Source organism: Antechinus flavipes, chromosome 5 (assembly GCF_016432865.1).
Source record: "Antechinus flavipes isolate AdamAnt ecotype Samford, QLD, Australia chromosome 5, AdamAnt_v2, whole genome shotgun sequence".
NCBI lineage: Eukaryota > Metazoa > Chordata > Mammalia > Dasyuromorphia > Dasyuridae > Antechinus > Antechinus flavipes.
The window spans coordinates 199,722,925-199,743,406 of NC_067402.1; the positions used below are offsets into that span (position 1 = coordinate 199,722,925).

Sequence of the window (20,482 nt, forward strand, 5' to 3'; positions counted from 1 at the left end):
TTATTCAGGATGGCTGGCAAGAGCTGCCTTTCTGCAAAGGATCCTCAAAATCAGAAGGTTGGGTCACACTGTCCCACTGCTTCTCTGTGACATCCTGGACAACCTCCTGAAAAGACTGGAGTAGATGTTACTCAGAGCTACTTTTGGCAAAAAAAGGTATTTCCACCTCTCAGGAGAAAGATGTGAACATTTAGAAAGATTTTGAGGTGGGAGGCAAGGCAGCTGGCAATAAATAGGCTCAATATTCTCTAAGACAGAATAGTTATTAAGATAAAGGTGGAGACAGTAGGGGTTGCCTGGAGTAGTGTTACCGGGATTCTGATTTTTTAAAAATCATTTTTATTGATTTTTTTTATTGCTTCATTATATATTGGTTTCCCAAATAGGAGAGGGCTATAATCCAATGTAACAATGATTTTAAAACAAAGAGGGGGAAAAAAATTAAGTAAAACTAACAGACGATGTCTGATAGTATACGCGCTATTTCACATCAAGAATAAAACAGCAGTTCCCAAAGTGCTCTGTTAAGAGAGTTCTTTAATCTATTGATCTACACATTCATTCACATACATTTAATTAAATGTCTTCAATATGCAAGACATTATGCTTGACATTTCCCTGGCCTCATTATTATAGAATACATTATACCAATCTTTTTGTAACATGACAGATGAAAATTCTGATAGCCAAAGATATAGTTTATGTAAGTCCAGAAACTGTTCATTCTTGAAGGTAACTGGACATTTTAAAAAATATATTTCAAAGCAACTTATGATGAATTCATTGAAGTTTTGAAAATATCAAAGAATCTTATAACTCATTAGTTAATAGAATCTGGAAGGCAGTTGGGAAGTCTAACAGAGAAGCCCAGGCTTTTAACTAGACTGAGAAGCTGACGACTTATAAAGAGCTCATGAGATATGTTGCCCATCACTTACTTAATAGGATATAAATTCTGTCTTCCTTAATCCCTAGGCCCTGGTTTTCTTTCCTAAAAGAAATATCTCATTCAATACAGGCATATTTGTAAAAATGGCTAAGGATATATAATTGGACTTATGAAATAGAGAAGGCAATCAAGAGCCAAATTCAGGAAGTATATAATGCTTGAATTCTGCTAATTCTGTTATTCCTATACTGAAAAATTCTTTTTCTAGGGCAGATAATCCCAGAAACACTGACCTCTATTACCTCCCAGACAGGTTACTAACAACCCATTTCGCCCTCTTTAATCTCTGTAATTTCTTTTTCTACATACTAATTAAAGTGTTTTTTCTGGAAGGAATCCACACAATGAATTTCTCTTCAAAAGTTATATACCAAAAACAATTGCTGCTCATTTTTTTTTTTTTTTTTTACCATCGACTAAGACTCTTCTGATGAGAGTTATCATCCTTGGGGAAATAGTTTGTTATAATGTCAAAAATCACTGGTTATTTCTATTTTGCTTTAGTTCCTTCCTGAACAAAAGATACATAAGAGTGGAAACTGTGCATAGTATTTTGATTCAAAAGACTAAATTGTGGCTTAAACCTTCCTTCCCTTCTAATTCCCTAAGCATTTATCCAGCTCTGGGTTAACTCATACTTATCTTTCCCTATCTTCTCACTGAGTATCCAAATAGCATTTTACACTTTTTAAATTGTTTTCATTTATGATAACTTAATTTTTATAATGAACACTATGATTTAGGTAATGCAGGTATTATACTAGCTTGGCAAACAAGGTACAGAAAAGTTAGAGACATAGCACAAGCTAAATGTCCAAGACCCAAATCATGGTTTTCTACTTAACTATACTGCCTCCTAACATAAGGTAAGAAAGAAGAAAATAATCCTTTCCCAGAAACCAGCAGTTACTTTAATAAATACAACTATTTTAATTGGATAACATTCAAACCTAGTTCTTTCATATTTATCCTGGTCTCATAAGTTTTTGTAAAAAGCATTACCTAACTACTGTGTATCAGTTTCCTCATTTGTAAAAATGAGAGCGCTAAACTAGACATGATGAATATGGAAATATGTTTAGAAGGACTCCACATGTTTAACCTTTATCAGATTGTTTGCTATCTTCAAGGGAGAAGGGAAGGACAAAGAGGCAGAAAAATTTGGAACACAAGGTTTGCAAAGGTGAATGATGAAAACTATCTTTGTATGTATTTAAAAAATAAAATACTATTAAAAGTAATAAAATTATATTTAAAAAATAAACTAGACAGCCTCTAAGGCACCTGATAGGGCTAAAAATACAATTATGTGACACTTAGTATTATCAACTGGTAGTTGTATTAAGCATTCAAAGTTTCATAATGAAAAGTAATCTGCAAGTCTTTTAGAAAGAAATGAGTAAGAAAACTATTAGTTTTAGTCAATAAAATACTCATTGCTACTATGCAATCACTACCTCACAAAAACAAAGATGAAGGAATACATTAGCACTTTCCCAAATTACAGGTTATATTTTAATATAAATGTAATTTATATATGATTTAATATAACACATGGCTCTAGCTTTAGCCCAGAATCTGGATAGCTATGAATATCCAGAAAGTTTACAGACTAAAATCTTCCTCTGACAGTTCACTGAGTGGCAGTGACCCTGAATTTTCAACAGCAGTACATAAGTGCTAGCAGACCCTATATGAAGTTGGAAAGGTTGAATCTACATGTGTCCGAGAGGCTTATCCCTAAATTAATTGCAAGGTGATTGTTTTAGCTACAACTTCTCTCACAGATCATTTAAATTATGGGCTCTACATGGTGGGGGGGAGGGGGAAGCATACCAAAGAAATCAAATTCTCAAAGAACTGGAAAAAACTATGATAGCTACATCACTTTTTAAAAAAACACAAAATAGTTCCATCTAACTATTGGGTTAATAAAATATCCAAACATCAATAGTGTATTACTTTACAAATAGATCAAAGATGAGGAGGAAGAGGAAGCCAGTCACTGATCTAACTTTGTTATAACAAAGATTGGCAGGAACAAGCTATGAATGCTACTGATCTTGCAAACTTTACAACAGCTACAAACAAAGCTAACCTTCCTTCCCACCCCAGTGCTGTCCCCCACAGTTGGAGCAATTGTTTGCAACATCATAGCACAAAACAAATTTTGCCAGATCAGTATAATGGACAGTGATTCCAAATATAATTAAAACAATAACAACAAAAAGATTTGGGTGTTAAAATGTCCCTTGCTCTATAATGGTGCTTTCATGACTAATTTTACCATACAGATGGGATATGGCCATCAGGATAAGGTCACAGGATAAGGCTATTACTGAATCTGTGAAGATAAGTATTATTTTCTTCCATAGGGGCTCTTTGCTCCTACTGAAATTTCAATGGCATTCAGTATTTTCAATGAAAACTATTAGGGAAACAAGGAATAGAGAATATGCCACACAATCCCAAAGACTTCAAAAAAAGAAAAGAAAAAGACCTCTTTATAGAAGCTCTTTTTGAAATATCAAAGAACTAGAAATTGAGGAAGAATCTCTCAGTTAGGAAATGTCTAAACAAATTATAAATGAATGAATATTATTGTCATGAGAAATTCAGAAAAGGGCAGTTTTGGAAAAGAATTTATAAATTGATGTAGAGTAAAGTAAGAACTCAAGAGAATTAGAATAAAGATAACTGAAAAATATGGCTGATGTGTATATTGTGACTAACAATAATTGTAAAGAATTGATGATTAGTCATGATATCTACTTTCTGATAAAGAATTTATTCAAGCAAAGTAAGATATATTTTTGTATATGATCAATTTAGGAATTTGTTCGCTCGACTCTACATATTTGTTTTAAGGATTCCCCTCTCCCACATTGGAAAGAAGGAAGGTGGGAGGAAAAGAAAATAAATGTTAAGTAAATGAAATTATGCCAATTTAAAATTTTATTTCTCTCTCTCTCTCTTTCAAACACACACTCACACACGACCCCCAGTGCTCTCTGAATGAATACTATGCTCATTCAAAAATAAGCTTAAAAAAAAAAAAATCACTGCACTGTGCATACCTTTTGTCCCAGTGAAGAATTATTACTAGATCCATACTCCAAAGTGTTTAAGGAAAGAGAAAAAAGATTCTTAATGCAGAAATATATTTATTTTTTGTTGTAATTATAGCAAAAAATTGGACACAAAGGGGAGAATGGCATTACCTATCAAATCCTGAACAAATTATATATAATAAAAACTACTGTGCCATAAGAAATGATAGAATGGACAGTTTGAAAGAAGCCCGGAAAATCTTGTATATTTAATGCAGAATCAGAACAATTTATAGAATAATGATATTAAAAAGAAAAACAACTCTGAAAGATAAGAATTCTAAGACTAAGAACTACCAGCTATGATTAAAAATGAGCAATGAGGAAACCTGCCATCCTGTTGACAGAGAGATGATAGAATCAAGATGCAGAATAAGGGAACTTCTTAGAAGCAGACAACATGGGAATTTGTTTTGCCTCACTGTATATTTGTTACAAAGGATTTCTCTTTTTTTCTTCCTTCTCTGATCTCTATTTGGGGTTAAGATTGGAGGAAGAAAAAGCGTAGGAAAAGAGAAGGAAGAGAAAAGAGATTAAAAAAAAAAAGGTAACCAGTACTGTGGGTTTTTGTTTTTCATGCACAGAAGAAAAAAGAACTAAAAAAAAAGAATCATAAGCAGGACAAGTTATATGTTGAACATTTTTAAAAAACAAACTGCATATAATAGAGCTCTATTGTTCCTTTTTTTCTGTCCTACTAAGTACAGAAAAATTCATTGTATTTGATGTTAAATTCATAATTTAAGAAAAAATATAATTTTCCTATATTTCCCCAAATTTACCAGGATCTATTGAGTATCTCCAAAGCTGAAATGCTAGAAACTGGTGAGAAAGATTTGGCTTAGAAACAAGAATGTCACTGGAAAGACTCCCTTGTGAGCAACTTGAGACTCAAGATCACTGTACATAGGAAGTGTTTTTTTAAAAAGTTAAAAAAAAATTAACAGAAAAAAGAAAATTTAACACACTACATACTACTTTGCCAAATGCAAATAAAGTTACAAATGTCCCTGGAAACATACATCAGGAGAAAGGAAACATCAAAAGTATTAGACATATACATGAGTATATATCTTGATAATCTGAGTTCTTCTGTAAGCATGCTAAATGAGAGAAGCACCACAGTGTCTTAAAAATGTTATAGGCCTAAAGAGCCTGATACTCAACAGTAATGCCTTATTTAGTGTCAATTGAGCTCACTTCCAAGTCACCAAAACAATTTCCCTAACTTGGACAAAATAATGCTGAAATAAAAAAATTGGGCAAAAATATTCTAAGGACTGATATACTCCAGTCACAGAATCAGTGTCATTAACATCTCTCCTTAACAAATGAATACAACTATGAAAACAGGGTTTCTTGGGCCCTTTCCTAATTCTTCCACTTGTCCCTCTGAAATTACATGTATATATGTCTCTCTAGATAAAACACAAGCTCCTTGAGGGTCAGAAGAATCACTTTTGCTTTGTGCCTCCAGTGCCTAACACACACAGTACCTAACACATAGTAGAGACAATATAAATTTAAGAATTAGTTATCATCCTTTAGACTGGGGCTTCTTAAACTTTTCCTACTCTTAACCTAAAACTTTCTCAGGGGAAAAAGAGGTTATCTCAGGTATAACGTATATAAGATAAGCAGACAAATCAAATATTTACTGATAAAAAAATCACAATGTCACAACCCTGACATTTACTTACATGACCTTATTTAGGATTGAGGCTCACAGGTTAAGAAGCTTTGCTTTAGACACAATCTGACTCAGTATCAAAAATTTTTTTTTAAAAATCTGATATATTGAAACAAGATGAACAAAGAGCTCAAAATTGCTTTCTTGAAAACTATAAAATCATCAACTTACCCCAGATCACTAGAAAAATGACCCACATATTTTCTTGTATTTTTTTCATCATAGATGAAGACCAGTAAATATGGCAAAGTAGGAGGAAAAAAGGAGAAAAATCCAGCTCTCTCCTACAACTTTTCATACAAAGATCTAAAAAGAATACTAGACTGACTAGTGATAGGGAAATCCAAGGAATGAGTCATTTTTCCAGTCCAGGTCAGCACAAGGAATCAGCGGTCTGTGGGCACTGGGAACAGTCTAGCCAGGAAGGTGCCAGCTCTGGCCTTGAAGGAAATCTACAGATGTACAGGGTCAAAGATCCATCAGAGACAAGCTTGAAGTTGTGCTGGAAACAGGAACAGGAGAAACGGGAAACAAAAAGCAGCCCTGTTGATTTAATTCCCTCACTGGATCTATATAAATGAGGAAAGTACCTTCATATAAAAATGAATGGAAAAGCTGTATATCTGAATTGGGGGAGAAGAGGAAAGAGAGACAACTGTGTAGCCATGACCTGGGAGTAGGGACCCCAATACATCTCCCAGCCTGGTCTGAGGTCTGTAGCTAAATAAGTAGAGAGGAGAGACCAAACGGGAAACTACAGTTCAGTTATTCTAAACTATAGAGCTTTCCAAGTAGCTGAAAAGGGAGAAAGTCTAATGAAACATCAGCAGGAGCAAGTTGGGGTCAGGAAGCTGAAGATCTTTGACGAAGAAGTAAAAGCAACAATTATATTTCATTCTAGATCAGACTACTTTGGGAGCAGGCCTGAGTTACCCTTGAGATGCCTAAAGAACACAGAATACCCCGAAAAAAAGCAGCAGAAGGAACTGGGAAAATACACACGAAGACCAAATAAACCTTAGACGTTCCCTCCTGAAGTTCACAGAACCTGGCCCTAACACAAAACCAAACTAAGAGGTAAGAATAGAAGAATGAGAAAATAAACAAGCTAACAAATGGAGGGAGAAGGGAGGGCAGGGGGGCAATGGGGATGTGCAAACAACATACAGAAAAAGAGAATGACTATAAATCATCCAAAAGAAAAGCCTCAAATTAATATATTGAACACAAGGTCAACTAGAATTCCTGGAGGAGATGAATCAAGAGCTTAAAAAGAAAAGTTAAATAATTTTATAAATGAAATGAGAATGCTAGAGGAAAATATTAGGAAAAAAATGAGATTTGGAGTAAAGATTTGGAAGGAGAATTAATAGCTTAGCACAAGAAGTATAAAACTTGAGAAACAGACTCTTTTAAATATTTAAATGGACTAATTATAAGTTAATGACTCTGAGCCAATAGGGAATATTAAAACAAAATGAAGAGCTGAGACAAGATGAGAAGAGAAAGTAGTATCTCATTTTAAAAATAAAGAATTTGGTTCCTGTTAAAAACAGATGTTGATCATTGGAATAAATTAGGCCAGTCATCCTCAAACTTTTGTTCTCAATATCTTTATCCTATTAAAAATGATTGAGGATCTGTCCAAAGAGTTTTTGTTTATGTGGTTTATAGTTATAGATATTGATCACATTAAAAATAAAAACTAATTATGAATTTGTAGACTCTCTGAAAGGATTTCAGAGATTTCCAGGATACTCTGGACCAGACTTTGAGAACCACTGATTTAGGCAAACCATAAAGTGAAGCTACTGAATGTAGTAATCTATAGTTAAGTCTAATCAAGGAATATTTCCTCCTTACTGCCTATGGGTAGACACACTGAGAAAATACCTCTACTAGGATTAAAAAAAAAAGCTTCGTACCCACCATATACACTTAAAACTTCAGCAATCCTGAAGCTGAGGCCCTAAGGTTCAGATGGGCTGGTAGATAATGAAGAGAAAAGGTGGGTAGAAGAACATGGCCTGGCATGCTTCCCTATACTGTGATTTTTTTTTTTCTGTTCTTGGAGGAGTTTAATAAGACTCAGAAGTAAAGCCAACTACCCACATCAAAGTCTGAGTCCAGACCAGCCAACTTAGCTCCCCAAGTAGCAAATGGAACTCTCCTATCAAGCTATGGACAGAAAAGGATTGTAAGGTAGGGCTTCACAACCTGCCAGAATAAAGAGCTGAAAAAACTTGAAAACTCTCTATTAATGAACATATACTTTTATTATACATCTTGTTTCTGTGAACTAAATTGTCTAGAGTTCCGAGTCAAAAAAGAAGCAAGAGATTAAGTGGAAAATAGGAATGGCAACAATAGGAAGGAAGTAAAGGAGAAAAGAAATTCTACTTCAACTTTATTCTAGGATAGGCCGTCCAATTGAAAGCACAGAGTGTTTGGGGAGAAAGTAAAGGTGGCTGACAAAGGCAGCACAAATACACCTGGATATTTACCGTGTCAAATTCCAGTACTGCCACACTACCCCTTTCTTATTTATATACTAACCATTTGATCTACAAACCTGTATTCAGAATCTCTCTTAGAATTGCCCAGCAAAAAAAAGAAAAAAATCAGGAAAGCTGCCCCAACATAAAGAGCTGAGCAATGTTCCAGAGACGTGACAGAGCAGAGTGCCTAATCTCAAAGCCAGTGTATGTTTGTACAGGAAAATGTAAACCAGCTGTAATGTTCTGTCTCCTCCAGGGTGAAGTTACACCACAAGCCATCTAAAGATAGGCCGGTGATTGTATGTTTTCAGGGAAGCACAGAATTAAGCTCTGCCTAAGCAAGCTAAATAGGGCCATGGGGTGTGAGTGATTGAGGCTGTGGGGACAGCTTCAGAGTTTCCCTTCACATGGCAAATCAAAGCTCTGGCTGCTCAAGACAGATAAATATAGCCCAGTTTCACCACAACAATTCCATGGACTGGGGACAAAGGTATGACAAGGCCTATGTTCCACCAACAATTCCTCCTGCGGAACACGCCACAGCTCAGATTACTGAACTGGTTTGATTTATTGGGTAGAAACTTGTGGAGGTGCTGGACAATTTCCACGGTTAGGACCATGCTAATGTAGATTTTACTTTTTAAGACACCTGTCTTAAGATACGGTAAATAAGGCTGGATTCTGAATACCATTTTGCCCCTGAACCAAGACAAATTAATAAAATTAAAATATATAAGCCAGTTCATACACACAGAGGCTCCAGGTATCCTTGAGAACAATTGCCATGGGCTTCTCATGGAAAAAAGTATCCAAGGATACTATGTAAAAAGAACATCATTTGACGGCAACATTTGTTCCATGAAGTCCCTCTTGAGCTAAAGCAAAGCCTTCCCAGGTTAACTTACTTGTTTAGGAGGATAGATATAGAGAACTTCTCCATTAGCTATTGTTCTCAATGTCTCAATTTGTGGATAAAGAGCTTGAGAAAGAAACCTTCCAGGAGACATCTCTCATGTTTTTCTAAACTTTGGAGATAAAGATGTCTGGTTTCAATTCAAACGAATCTCCCTAAAATTATTAAGATCTTTTAATTGCCAAATCTAATGGCCATTTCTCAGTTTTCATTGTTCTTGACCTCTATGACCACTTTTTCCTCCTGGATACTTTCTCTTCTGGAGTGTTACCAATGGGATCACTGTTATCAGCTTTGGGTTTGTTTTGTTTGTTTTTGCTGGATCTTTATCCACACCACTCCCACTAGCTATGTATTTCTTTCAAAGCTTTGTACCTGGGACTTCTTCTCTTTTGTCTATATATCAGCAGTGGGGAACATCTAGCTTTGGGGTTTATAAAGTCCATGAAATCATTTCCTAAAGCAACTGCAGGCCATGATGAGCTGAAAGCTAGCTACAACAATCTCTTCTTCAGTTCTACAAGTTGATAATTTGGATGGTCAACAAATGATGCCATAAATATCCAAATGGTTTCTTGTCAGAAAAAGATTCCCTACCCCTTCACTGTATTTAAGGCTTTTAAACTGTTTTTCATCACAGATGAAAACCAGTAAATATGGCAAAGCAGGAGAAGAAAGGAGAAAAATCCAGCTCTCTCCTATAACTCTTCACACAAAGACCTCAAAGGAATACTAGACTGACTAGTGATAGGGAAATACAAGGAGTGAGTCAAAATGTCATAATAATTTCACAAAATCTACAGACTCCCATCTTTAAAAAAAATATTAATTTTTTTTTCCCCCTAAAGACTGAATCTCCCTATCTCACTCAGATTAGAACTACAGAAACTTTTTCTTGGGCTTGATACGGCTACTGTTTAATCCATGAGCTCTGACTTGCTCTGTTTCCAACCTCGGCCAGTTCACTCCTCAGGTCACTCTTAGGGGTGCAGTATATTGATAACATACTTAGTGAAGATACTGGGTCATAGGAGCCCTCTGAAGCTCAGAATTCCTGAATTCAACAGATCAGCTTCAGCCGGCATCATAAATGTGTGCCACTATGACTAGCTTTTTAAAAGTATAAAATAAAACACCTAAGATTACAAAGATTTCAACAAATTATATTGAAATACAATTATCAAAATAAAATTCTAAAACCAGGTTTACATACCCCAGGGTAAGAATCTCTGCCTTTATATTGTCTTGATTGGTGATCACATCAGCTCTGATGAGTTCAATTATCATCTCCTAAGCTTTCCATTTTCTTCCTTTAACAAGTGAAAAAGCCTTCATTAGAAACTTCACTAAGTAGATTTGTTAACAAAGTCTTTAAACACTAGAATAGACCAAATTAAGTTAATAATTTGAGACCACAAGAATTATTTAACAACTAAGACAAAACAGAAAAATGTAAAATATCTCATATAAAAAACAAATTACCTAGATAACAAAAAAGGGACGATGACATAGGAACTATGGATTATCTGAAATCTATAATGACAAAAAAAGAATCTAGATATCATATTTCAAGAAATCATTAATGAAAACTGCCTAGACATAGTACTGGTACACAAAAAATATGAAAACAGAAAGAATTCATTGATTTTTTTCCAGAAAGGAAACCACCCCCCCCCCAAAAAAAAAAAAAAAAAAAGGAAAACTCTCAGGAATGTTAATGCCAAAATCAAAAGCTTCTGGATAAAAGAAAAAACAACACCACCACATATTGAAAAACCACAGTCAGGATCATACAAGATTTATCAGTATCTCCTAAAACCAGAGGATATCATGGAATGATATATTCCAAAATGCAAAAGATAAACTCTACCAACTATGAACAATTTGCCAAGAAAAACGAAGTATAACTTTACATGGAAAACAATTGGATCATGAATGAAACTGAGAACTTTCAAATGATCTTGATTTTTTTTTTCTTAAACTGGAAAGGAACTGTGTAACATAAATGCAGGAGTTGAGAAAAAGAAAATAAATACAATAAATAGTTGGAAGGGTCTTTATAATGGATGAACTATTTATGTTCTAAAAGAAAGAGGGGGAATAAAAGAATTCTATAAGGAGTCACAGAGGTCATCAAATGGGAAAGAAGATCAAAAGTATTCTATCTTTATGATCTAAACTCAGAATGCCCTTTATTAAGTCATATACAATCACCTCAACCTACCACTACCTTCCTTTCCATTTTCCATCCTATAGTTAACCAGTTTAACTCTACATTATCATACACCAACATCTCCTTGCCTACTACTCATGGGCTGGTGATCAAAGCTGGAGGAAATCACTCAACCAAGCCAACTGGGCTTACAAATGTATTCTCTAATCTGAATTGAACCTTTATTATTACGACAATAAAATCTATTTATCTTCCATGTAAGTCTCTCCTAAATCTTTGCTCTTCTCATGCCTCCCACACCATTTCCTTCATTGCTTCTAGGACAAAATGCAAACTCATTTTGTTTTTCAATGCCCTTTACAACTTGGTTCCATGGGCAATGAGGTCTTGCAAAGGATACAGCACTGGGCCTGTAATCAAGAAGACTGAGTTTAAATCTGCTTCAGACATTAGGATCATTTAATTCTATTTGCTTCAGTTTCCTCATCTGTCCAATGAATTGGAGAAGGAAATGGCAAACAACTCCAGTATTTCTGCCAAGAAAATTCCAAAAGGGGCCATAAAGAAATGAATATGACTGAAAAACAACCAACAACAAACACCTTGGTCCAATGTATCTTTGCAGCCTCTTCACACATTATTCCCCTTTCAAAGTTCATGTCAAATTGTCTATATTCTTGTTCTTCACCCATAACACTGTGCCAAGACCTTTTCATATGAGGCATGCAATATATAAAATAATTATAAAAAAAACAAACAAACATAGGAGCCTAGTATTTGATAAACCTAAAGAGTCTAACTATTAGGATAAGAACTCATTGATTCAACAAAAAAATTTTGGGAAAATTGGAAATTTATCTTATCTAGTAGAAATAAGGCTTAGATCACCAACTCAGTATATAATAAGATAAGCTAGAAATAAGTATGCAACATCATAAACAAATTAAGAGGAGAAAAAAAGAAATAACCTGCAAGATCTATGGATTAAAAAAAAAAAAAATTCATGACCAAACACGGGATAGAAAAGCTTCTGGAATGTAAAATGGACAATTTTGATGACAAACAAGACCAATCAAGTAAAAATTAGAAGAGGAAGAAGGTAAATTAAAAGAGAGAAAAACCCAAAATGTTGCAAATTTCTCCAATAAAGATCTCATTTCTAAGCTCTATAAAGAACTGATTCAGAACTACAATATTACATTTCTAGAAACTTGATATGTACTGCTCTACCAACCTTATTTTTTCTGTCAGATTGTAAGTTTCTTGATGGCAAGGGCTATATATATATATTGGTATTGTATTCTAAGAGTCTAGCAAAATTTGCCTAGAATAGATATTTATGAAGTTATCAAACTGTGCATACCCTTTGATCCAGCAGTGCTACTACTAGGCTTATATCCCAAAGAGATGCTAAAGAAGGGAAAGGGACCTGTATGTCCCAAAATGTTTGTGGCAGCCCTCTTTGTAGTGGCTAGAAACTGGAAAATGAATGAATGCCCATCAATTGGAGAATGATTGGGTAAATCGTAGTATATGAATATTATGTAATATTATCTCCAAGGATTTGTTACATTGATCTGGGAATGCAGCATTGGGTCAAATCACTGAACCTTTTGGGACCTTAATTTCCTCAATAATAAATGAGAGAATTGGGCTATTTAAAAAAAAAAAAACTGATTCAAATTAAGAAGAATAAGAACCACTTCCCAATGCTCAAAGAATATATAAACAGGTACTTTACAGAGGGGGAAAAATAACAACAACAACAACAACAACAACAACAAAACAAACAAAACCAAGCTATCAATAGCCATATAAAAATGCTTTAAGTCACTAATAAAAACAAAAATACTAAACTGAAATGACTCTGAGGTTCCATCTCATACCTATCATTGGCAAAAATTAACAAAAAACAAAAATGATGAAGAGGCTGTGGAAAAGAAGCACATTAATGTCCTGTTGGTGGAACTGTGAAATGAGGAATGTGGAAGAGAAATTTGGAACTATGCCCCAAAAGTTATTACTGTACATAATATTAACGAGCCTACATTTAAGGAGATCAAAGAAGAACACATGTACAAGAAGAAAAGAAAAAAACACATTTATAGCAGCTTTTCTGGGAAGACAAAGCATTGGAAATTAAGAAAGTGCCTGTCAATTGGGTATTAGCTGAACAAATTGAAATTGTAATGGAACACTTTTCTGTATCATGAAGAAATGATGAAGGGGACAGTGTCAAAGAAACCTAGGAAAATTTATATGAATCTATTCTTAAACTGGGTCTAAATTTACTCACCTTTTTGCAACTTTAACTCATTGTTTCTAGTTTAGTTTGACTCCAAAAGGTAAAACAGATTGATCATCCAAATGATAGCCCATTTTACCACTCTAGTATTAAGTTCCTATGGGTTAAAGGACTCAATATGGAACAGTTTACCTTGATTATGACTGAACTCTCTACTCCACTGTGAAAATGGAGCATTCTCAAGTCAACTCTCTCTCTCTTTTTATATCTATATATGGGGGAAAAAAAGATGAAACCAACATTGGAAACCTCAATAAGTACTTCCCAAATTCCTAGTCTCTCCTTCCCTAGATCAATCCAAATAAGGGGCTCCCTTCTATCCAGGTATGTCTTCAAATGTAGGGAAATGAGCAAAAATTTACAAAGTCTGCTAATTCACCTCCTCCAGGCCAGCAGCTTCTCTTCTACTCTGTTTTATTCTCATTATAGTTAGCTTCAAAAAGCAGGCCCTTGTGAGTCTTTCTCTGCCCTGCTTTTCTTCCATTCTCTATTTCTTCAACTCAACAGTATCTCATTACAAAGAGCTTCCACAAAAGTCCATATGTTCAACCTCCTTCAATGCAATCAAACTCTTAGGGATTTGAAGTCTTACAGAAAACTTAGTTCCTGATGCAATTGGTTAGTGTTTGCATTTGATGCACAGTATAATAATGCAGATTCCCATTCTGACTTCTGTGAAAATTCACACATAGATTTTATGTGCCTTTCCCTATTTTTTTCTCTAGGCCACTGAAAATATCTCCAATTCTTTCAAATTCTTAAAATCTTTCTAATATTTTTCAGCTTATCAATTTCCTTCCTTAAAAACGGGGCATCCTGAGCATACAACATATTATATTATCTAACCAGGAATTCATCAAGAAGAACCTATTATAGACTGAACTCTGTGCTAGGTACCAAGGACAAAAATACAAAATTAGAACAGCAAGCTGCTTGAAAGTGGGAACATTCTACTATAATTTCCTTTCATTCACCATTGCTTAAGGCAATCTAAGAGTACATTAGCTTTTTTGGTTGACAAAGCATAAGTACACACATTTATGCTAAAGTAATAGTCCCCCAGAATCATCAACTTCCTTTTTAGATAAAGTACTATCTAGCCACAGCCCTATTTCACAAGACCAATGTTAACCATGCTATGCATTTGGGGTCATTTGTGAACTCGATAAGGATACCACCTAATTATGCCTTTTTTCCATGTTGCTGATAAGAAATGTTAAGTATAGGTTCCTGACACGTTCTATTAAAGAGCACTTTATACCATTAAAATGTGAGTTTGTTGGGAGCAGATTCCATGTTTTTGCCTTTGTTTGTATACTCAACTCAGCTTTTTTAGCAGGCACACAGCAAGGAAAATTATTGTTGATAGATTTCAAGCTGACTTCAAATCACTAACGACTACTCCTTGGGTGCAGCCATTCAGTCAAGTCCCAAGTTATCTAACCATGTTGTTTATAGCCTGTTATCTCTGCAATCTGCCCACAAGAATAAACTATGACTTTCTCAATTGTCTTGTGAAGTATTAGTTCAATGATATTTAAAGCACTCCTCCATTCTGATTATTTTAAAAAATAAAAATAAGAAAAATGGGAAAATGGAGTTAGTCTGGCATAACAAAGTCTTTTAAGAATTTATAGAAAAATCTTTTAAGAATTTATTTTAAAAAATTACTTTTTGTAATTTAAAAAAATATTTATTAACCATCCCTTCAATAATATATTCTAAATTCAACCAATAGTTTAGCTTACTAGGCTACACTATAAGTATTACTTTCTTCCCCTTCCAGTGAAGTGACACATCATTTGCTTTCTCCAATAATATGGTAACCGTCCTATTTCCCCAAAATCTTTGAGAGATCACTGATTATAGCTTAGCAATCACATTTGCCTCCTAGGATATATTTCATTTGGAACTGCTAACTTGATCCATCAAGGGCAACATTGTCAGAAATCTCTTACTATCTTGCTAAAAGTGGTCATTTTTGTCCTATCCTTTCCAGTCTAGATTTCCTTGGCAGGGAAAACAGAAATAAAATAAATATTGAACAGTTCAGTTCCACTGTCCATCATATTTCAATTGCTCCATGGCGCGCGCGCGCGCGCGCACACACACACACACACACACACACACACACACTAGTTTTCCTTCTCAATAGTCCTTCTGGGTCTGGTGACTTGAATTCATTGAGGACAGTTCTGTTAATCCCCTCCCTATTATGCTGATTAACTTTAATAGCTTGCTTGGTAACAACAATGTTGTATTTGAGTTTTGTGGCCTTTTAGTACTGTCTTTATTTACACTGTTGTGGTCATCACTTATATTGTTCTTTTGGCCCTGCTTTCTTCACTCTAAATCTCTTTAGACAAGTGTTCCCACACTTCTCTGAATTCTTCATTTTTATGATGAAATAGTATTCTGTTACATTCACAAAGCACAGTTTGTTCAGATATGCCCCAATCACTGGACACATATTTTGTTCTGGGTTTTTGGTTATTGCAAATAAAGTGGCTTGTAACTGAAAAAATATATACTAACAGACAGAAATTCAAGAATTAGCGAGGCAGCAATGAATCAATAACCATTTATTGAAAACCTACATGCTAGATTACAAAAGCCTGCCTTTGAAGAGCTGACACTCTATTGGCAAAGAAACATGGCAGAGAATACTTGGGTAAAGAGCAAAGAAAGAACTGATGCTATATCGGACACTTCAATCTGAAAGGAAAGAAAAGGGATGAGTTTAAGAAATAGATCACAAACCTAGCATAGAAGGATAAAACAATAATGGGGGTCTCCAAATTTTTATATACTTACTGAAAACTTTTCTCTCTGACATAATTTGCCAGATTTTTTAGGATGAGCTGGTGGCTGAATTGTTCTTAGAAGAACTGAGTTCTTCTACGTAAGAACAAGTGAATAGAAAATAGAATCTATAAAATCAGTATACTAATCCAGACTAAATCTATTAAGATGAAATTTAAGGGGTATAGGAAATTCTTGGGACAGCAAGGTGGTGTAGTGGAGTGCCAGCCCTGAAGTCAGGAGGACTTGAAATTTTGAACTCAAGTATATGACCTCAGACTATACTTTACACTTCTTAGCCCAATGACCCTGGGCAAGTCACTTAACCCCAATTGACTCAGCAAAAAACAAACAAACAAACAAAAAAACACCAAAATCCACTTTTCACTGGGTACAGGAATTCATGGGTGAAAAAACTCCCATTACCAATGCAGGTGAATATTATTTAAAGAGCTGTTTAGAACACTGAGAGTTTATATAATTTATCCAAGATCACACTACCACTATGTGGATCTCAAGTCAGATATTCCAGATATTGGATCCTAGGTCTGTGCTCTATCACACCATGCTTAAGGGAATAAATGGAATATCTTAGATTTTAAACAATATGTTTCAAAAGCACAAAATAAAGAGGACACAGGTCTAGAAAAGAGCTGAGGTTTTGTGAAACTACAAGTTCTTTAAGTCAAGAATGTGATTTGCCAGGCAAAAAAAGTTAATGTGATTTATCTTAGATTGCAACAAACTGGAATATTCTATATATAAGAACTTGTTTTTCAAGAACCTGAAGGACTATGTTGTGAATTAGACTCATTTTATTGGTTCCTCAGGGAAAAACTGGGATCAATAGTTAGAAACTGTAAATAGCATATTTAGGCTAGGCATCATGAAAATCTTGGAGTTAAACTAGATTGGACTGTGTTGGTAATTACTAACTAATTTATCATTTATAGAGTTCTTCAAGTGAAGGCTAGATTACCACACCTTTGCATATATTCTAGATAGACTGGATGGTTTCTGAGGTCCTTTCCAACTTGGGAATCTATATATATTTAATCAAAAGTTTGCCTTTAATTTCAAATAATGTTATTATCAAATCTATTTTTAAAAAAGGCCCAAGTAGCAACTCAACAATAAAGTTTTGTCAAGGATCATTACAATAGGAGCTCTGTCCCTAGTAAAAATAGCACAGGAAGACACTAATTTCTATTGAAACGGGGGATTTAAGTTAAATAGAATTTTCTTGATGGTAGGAAACCCTTCTGAACTGTATTCCTCTTAAGATAATGAAAGGGTTCTTTTGGGACACAGTAAGCCATTCAGCCAACTCTGAAGGGGGAAGGGCAAAACGCCTTCTAAGGTCCCTATACATCCCAATATACTATTCTAGATTATCACATGGGGCTACTTGCCTATATCAGTAATTTGTTGTCTTACTAAATGGAGAGACATTATCATGCTGGGAATGGATTTATTACCAACAAATAATAGTTCACATGAAAGAATTTTACATGCATCATCTCATTTCATCTTTACAAGCATTATTATCTCCATTTTATATAAAATGAATAGAGCCTACTTTACCAGCAGCTAAAACGTCAGTGATGATCAGAATTCAGTAGCAGATCTGACTTGAAGACCATAATTCCTTCTACTATACCAAGCTGCCTTTCTTTAAATCTCCAAAAAGCCTTCAAGGTACAATGACAATGTGAGTGGTCACTCCCAACTGTAGTCCTAACTAAAATGTAACTGAGAAATATTTAACAAAATTTTTTAAATGTACTAATGTTAATTTGTGGTTTTCTGGATCAACATGCAGCTTTCAGGATCCATTTCTATTTGAATTTGATATTTCCTAGCATGGACAATATATAACTAGTCTTCACATTTTATATATAGTCCCTTCCCTTCCAGTTAAAATATATTTTAAAACCTATCTTATCAGCACATTCATGATAGCTTGCTATAGGTATTCAGATAAAAAGACTCTTGAAAACACTAAATATGTGTCAATATTTAATTATTCATTAACCCCACGATTTAAGCCTATTCCCTCCCACCCCCATCTCCCAGTACATTTTGTGGCATACTTCAGGGATCACTATTTTTGATTAACTTCTTTAAAAAATACAAACTAGAAGACAAGGAATGAGTCCAAATTCAATACATACAGTGATAATAAAACGATATGTGTACATTACTTCATTATAGAAAAAGAATCATTGTTAACTTCAAACAGCCTCAGATTTGAATCAAAGGTTTCAACACCTTGCAAGATCTTTTGAGCTGAGGTAGAATTTAAGATAGCGGGGAGGAAGAAAAGAAGTGGTAAAAGAGAGAGAACTGAGAGAAATGTAGGAGCTAATGTAGACTGAAATGAGTAGAAACAATTGAACAATAAGGAAAATGCTGAAGAGATAAAATTGAACTCACTTTAGTGGATGAAAAGTGAAGTATCTATCCCTTCTTTTAATGGGGAAGGGTGATGGATTAGAGATGTGGAACCAGTCAATAAGCATTTACTGAGCACCTTTAGTATGCCAGTTACCATGCTAAGTACTGGTATTTCAAAGACAGAAAATAAAATAAAGATTCTACGTGTTCAGAGATAAAAATATACAAAGAAAATAAATATTTCTTTTGGGACACAATCTTTTGTGGTTGTCAGACATGATTAATTTGAAAGATACAAAAACTTTTCTTTCTCTTCATGACACTGAGAAAATGGGCTCATATTGCAATAGGAGAGATTTAAAAGCAAACTTCATCGAATGTCATGGAATGTGTTTTGTTTTGTTTTGTTTTTAAATTGAGCAAGGTAGCCAAAAACTCCTCTGAATCTCTAAGACTTCCTATAGACACTGTAGCTCCACATACCTTTTTCAGCAAAACTTGAAGTTCATACCACACCAAAGAATAATCAAGAAATCCAAGGCAAAATTAAAGCAAATAAGTTCTTCCACCCCAGAAAAGTAAAAAGGTCAGCCATAAGCCCTTGGGAAACAGGAAAGGGGGCCCCCTGTCCCAAACCAGTACGAATGGAGACGTCCAGGAATACATGCAGCCTGCAAGACTGTCCTAACTCCGCAAGAGTAATGGGCTCCTCAAAGAAAAAACAGAATGCTCAAAAAGCTCCAAGATGAAGATATTCCTATGAAAGTACTAAAAAAAGAGCAGTATCAATGACCAGCACACAACACCATAGCACTCAACTGGAGAGTTGTTAATCCTGACTGAACTTCAGGGTCCTCTTTGGTGACTTAAGATAAGGTATTAGGGACCTCAGAGCAGCACTCTGTTCTGAGGGGTTGAAGGCAGCAAGAGAAAGGAGAGGGAAAGAAAAAGGTCATGCTAGTAGAGAAAAAATAAATAAAGGGGTGGGACTTACTATTTCTCGGGGTGTGGGAGAAAACAGTAAACAAGCATGGAAGGGAGGGTGGGGAAGAGTAGACATAAGCTGAATTTCACTCTTATCAGTATGGACAAAGGCGGGTTGAATGCATCCACACCCACAGGGTTTGGTGTAGAAAAGCATCAAACTCAACAAGGAACAAAAGCAGGGGAAGTTGGAGAAAACAGAAAAGTTAATATCAAGGAAGAAATAAAAGGGGAAAAAAATCTTAAATTTAAGAGAGGAAAGGAGAAACTTCTCTTTGTGTATAATTATATTTTCTCTTAGGCAACTTAAAAATAGATGGAAAAAATTGTCATGATTAAGGAGAATATTATTATGAAATAAAAGAGACAATTTCAAAAAATTCTGGGTAATGATAAAGCTTCAAATGAGCAGAATCAAGGAAATAAGCTTTGAAAAATTTTAAAAGACTTGAGAATTCTCATACAATTCAATGACTGACCAACCATCATGTCTTCAGAAGAGCTATAATAAGGCACTGTGCCAGAGAGGAAGTGCAAAAAGAAACATTTTTGGACATATTCATAATTAAATAAAATGAATGGACATGGTAATTTGTTGCAAGCCTCCCCCCCCCCTTTCTTCTCAAATAATTGGGTAAGGGTGATAGAAAAGAATGGAAAA

General features: G+C 34.8%; 1 protein-coding gene across 1 annotated transcript in view; it reads right to left on the minus strand.

Moving 5' to 3' along the window:
* MICAL3 (microtubule associated monooxygenase, calponin and LIM domain containing 3) overlaps positions 1-20,482 on the minus strand; it is a 254,496-nt gene that overhangs the window by 166,696 nt on the left and 67,318 nt on the right. The window contains 1 exon segment of the mRNA XM_051961753.1: positions 10,374-10,470. The gene's annotated coding sequence lies outside the window, so the exon portion shown is untranslated.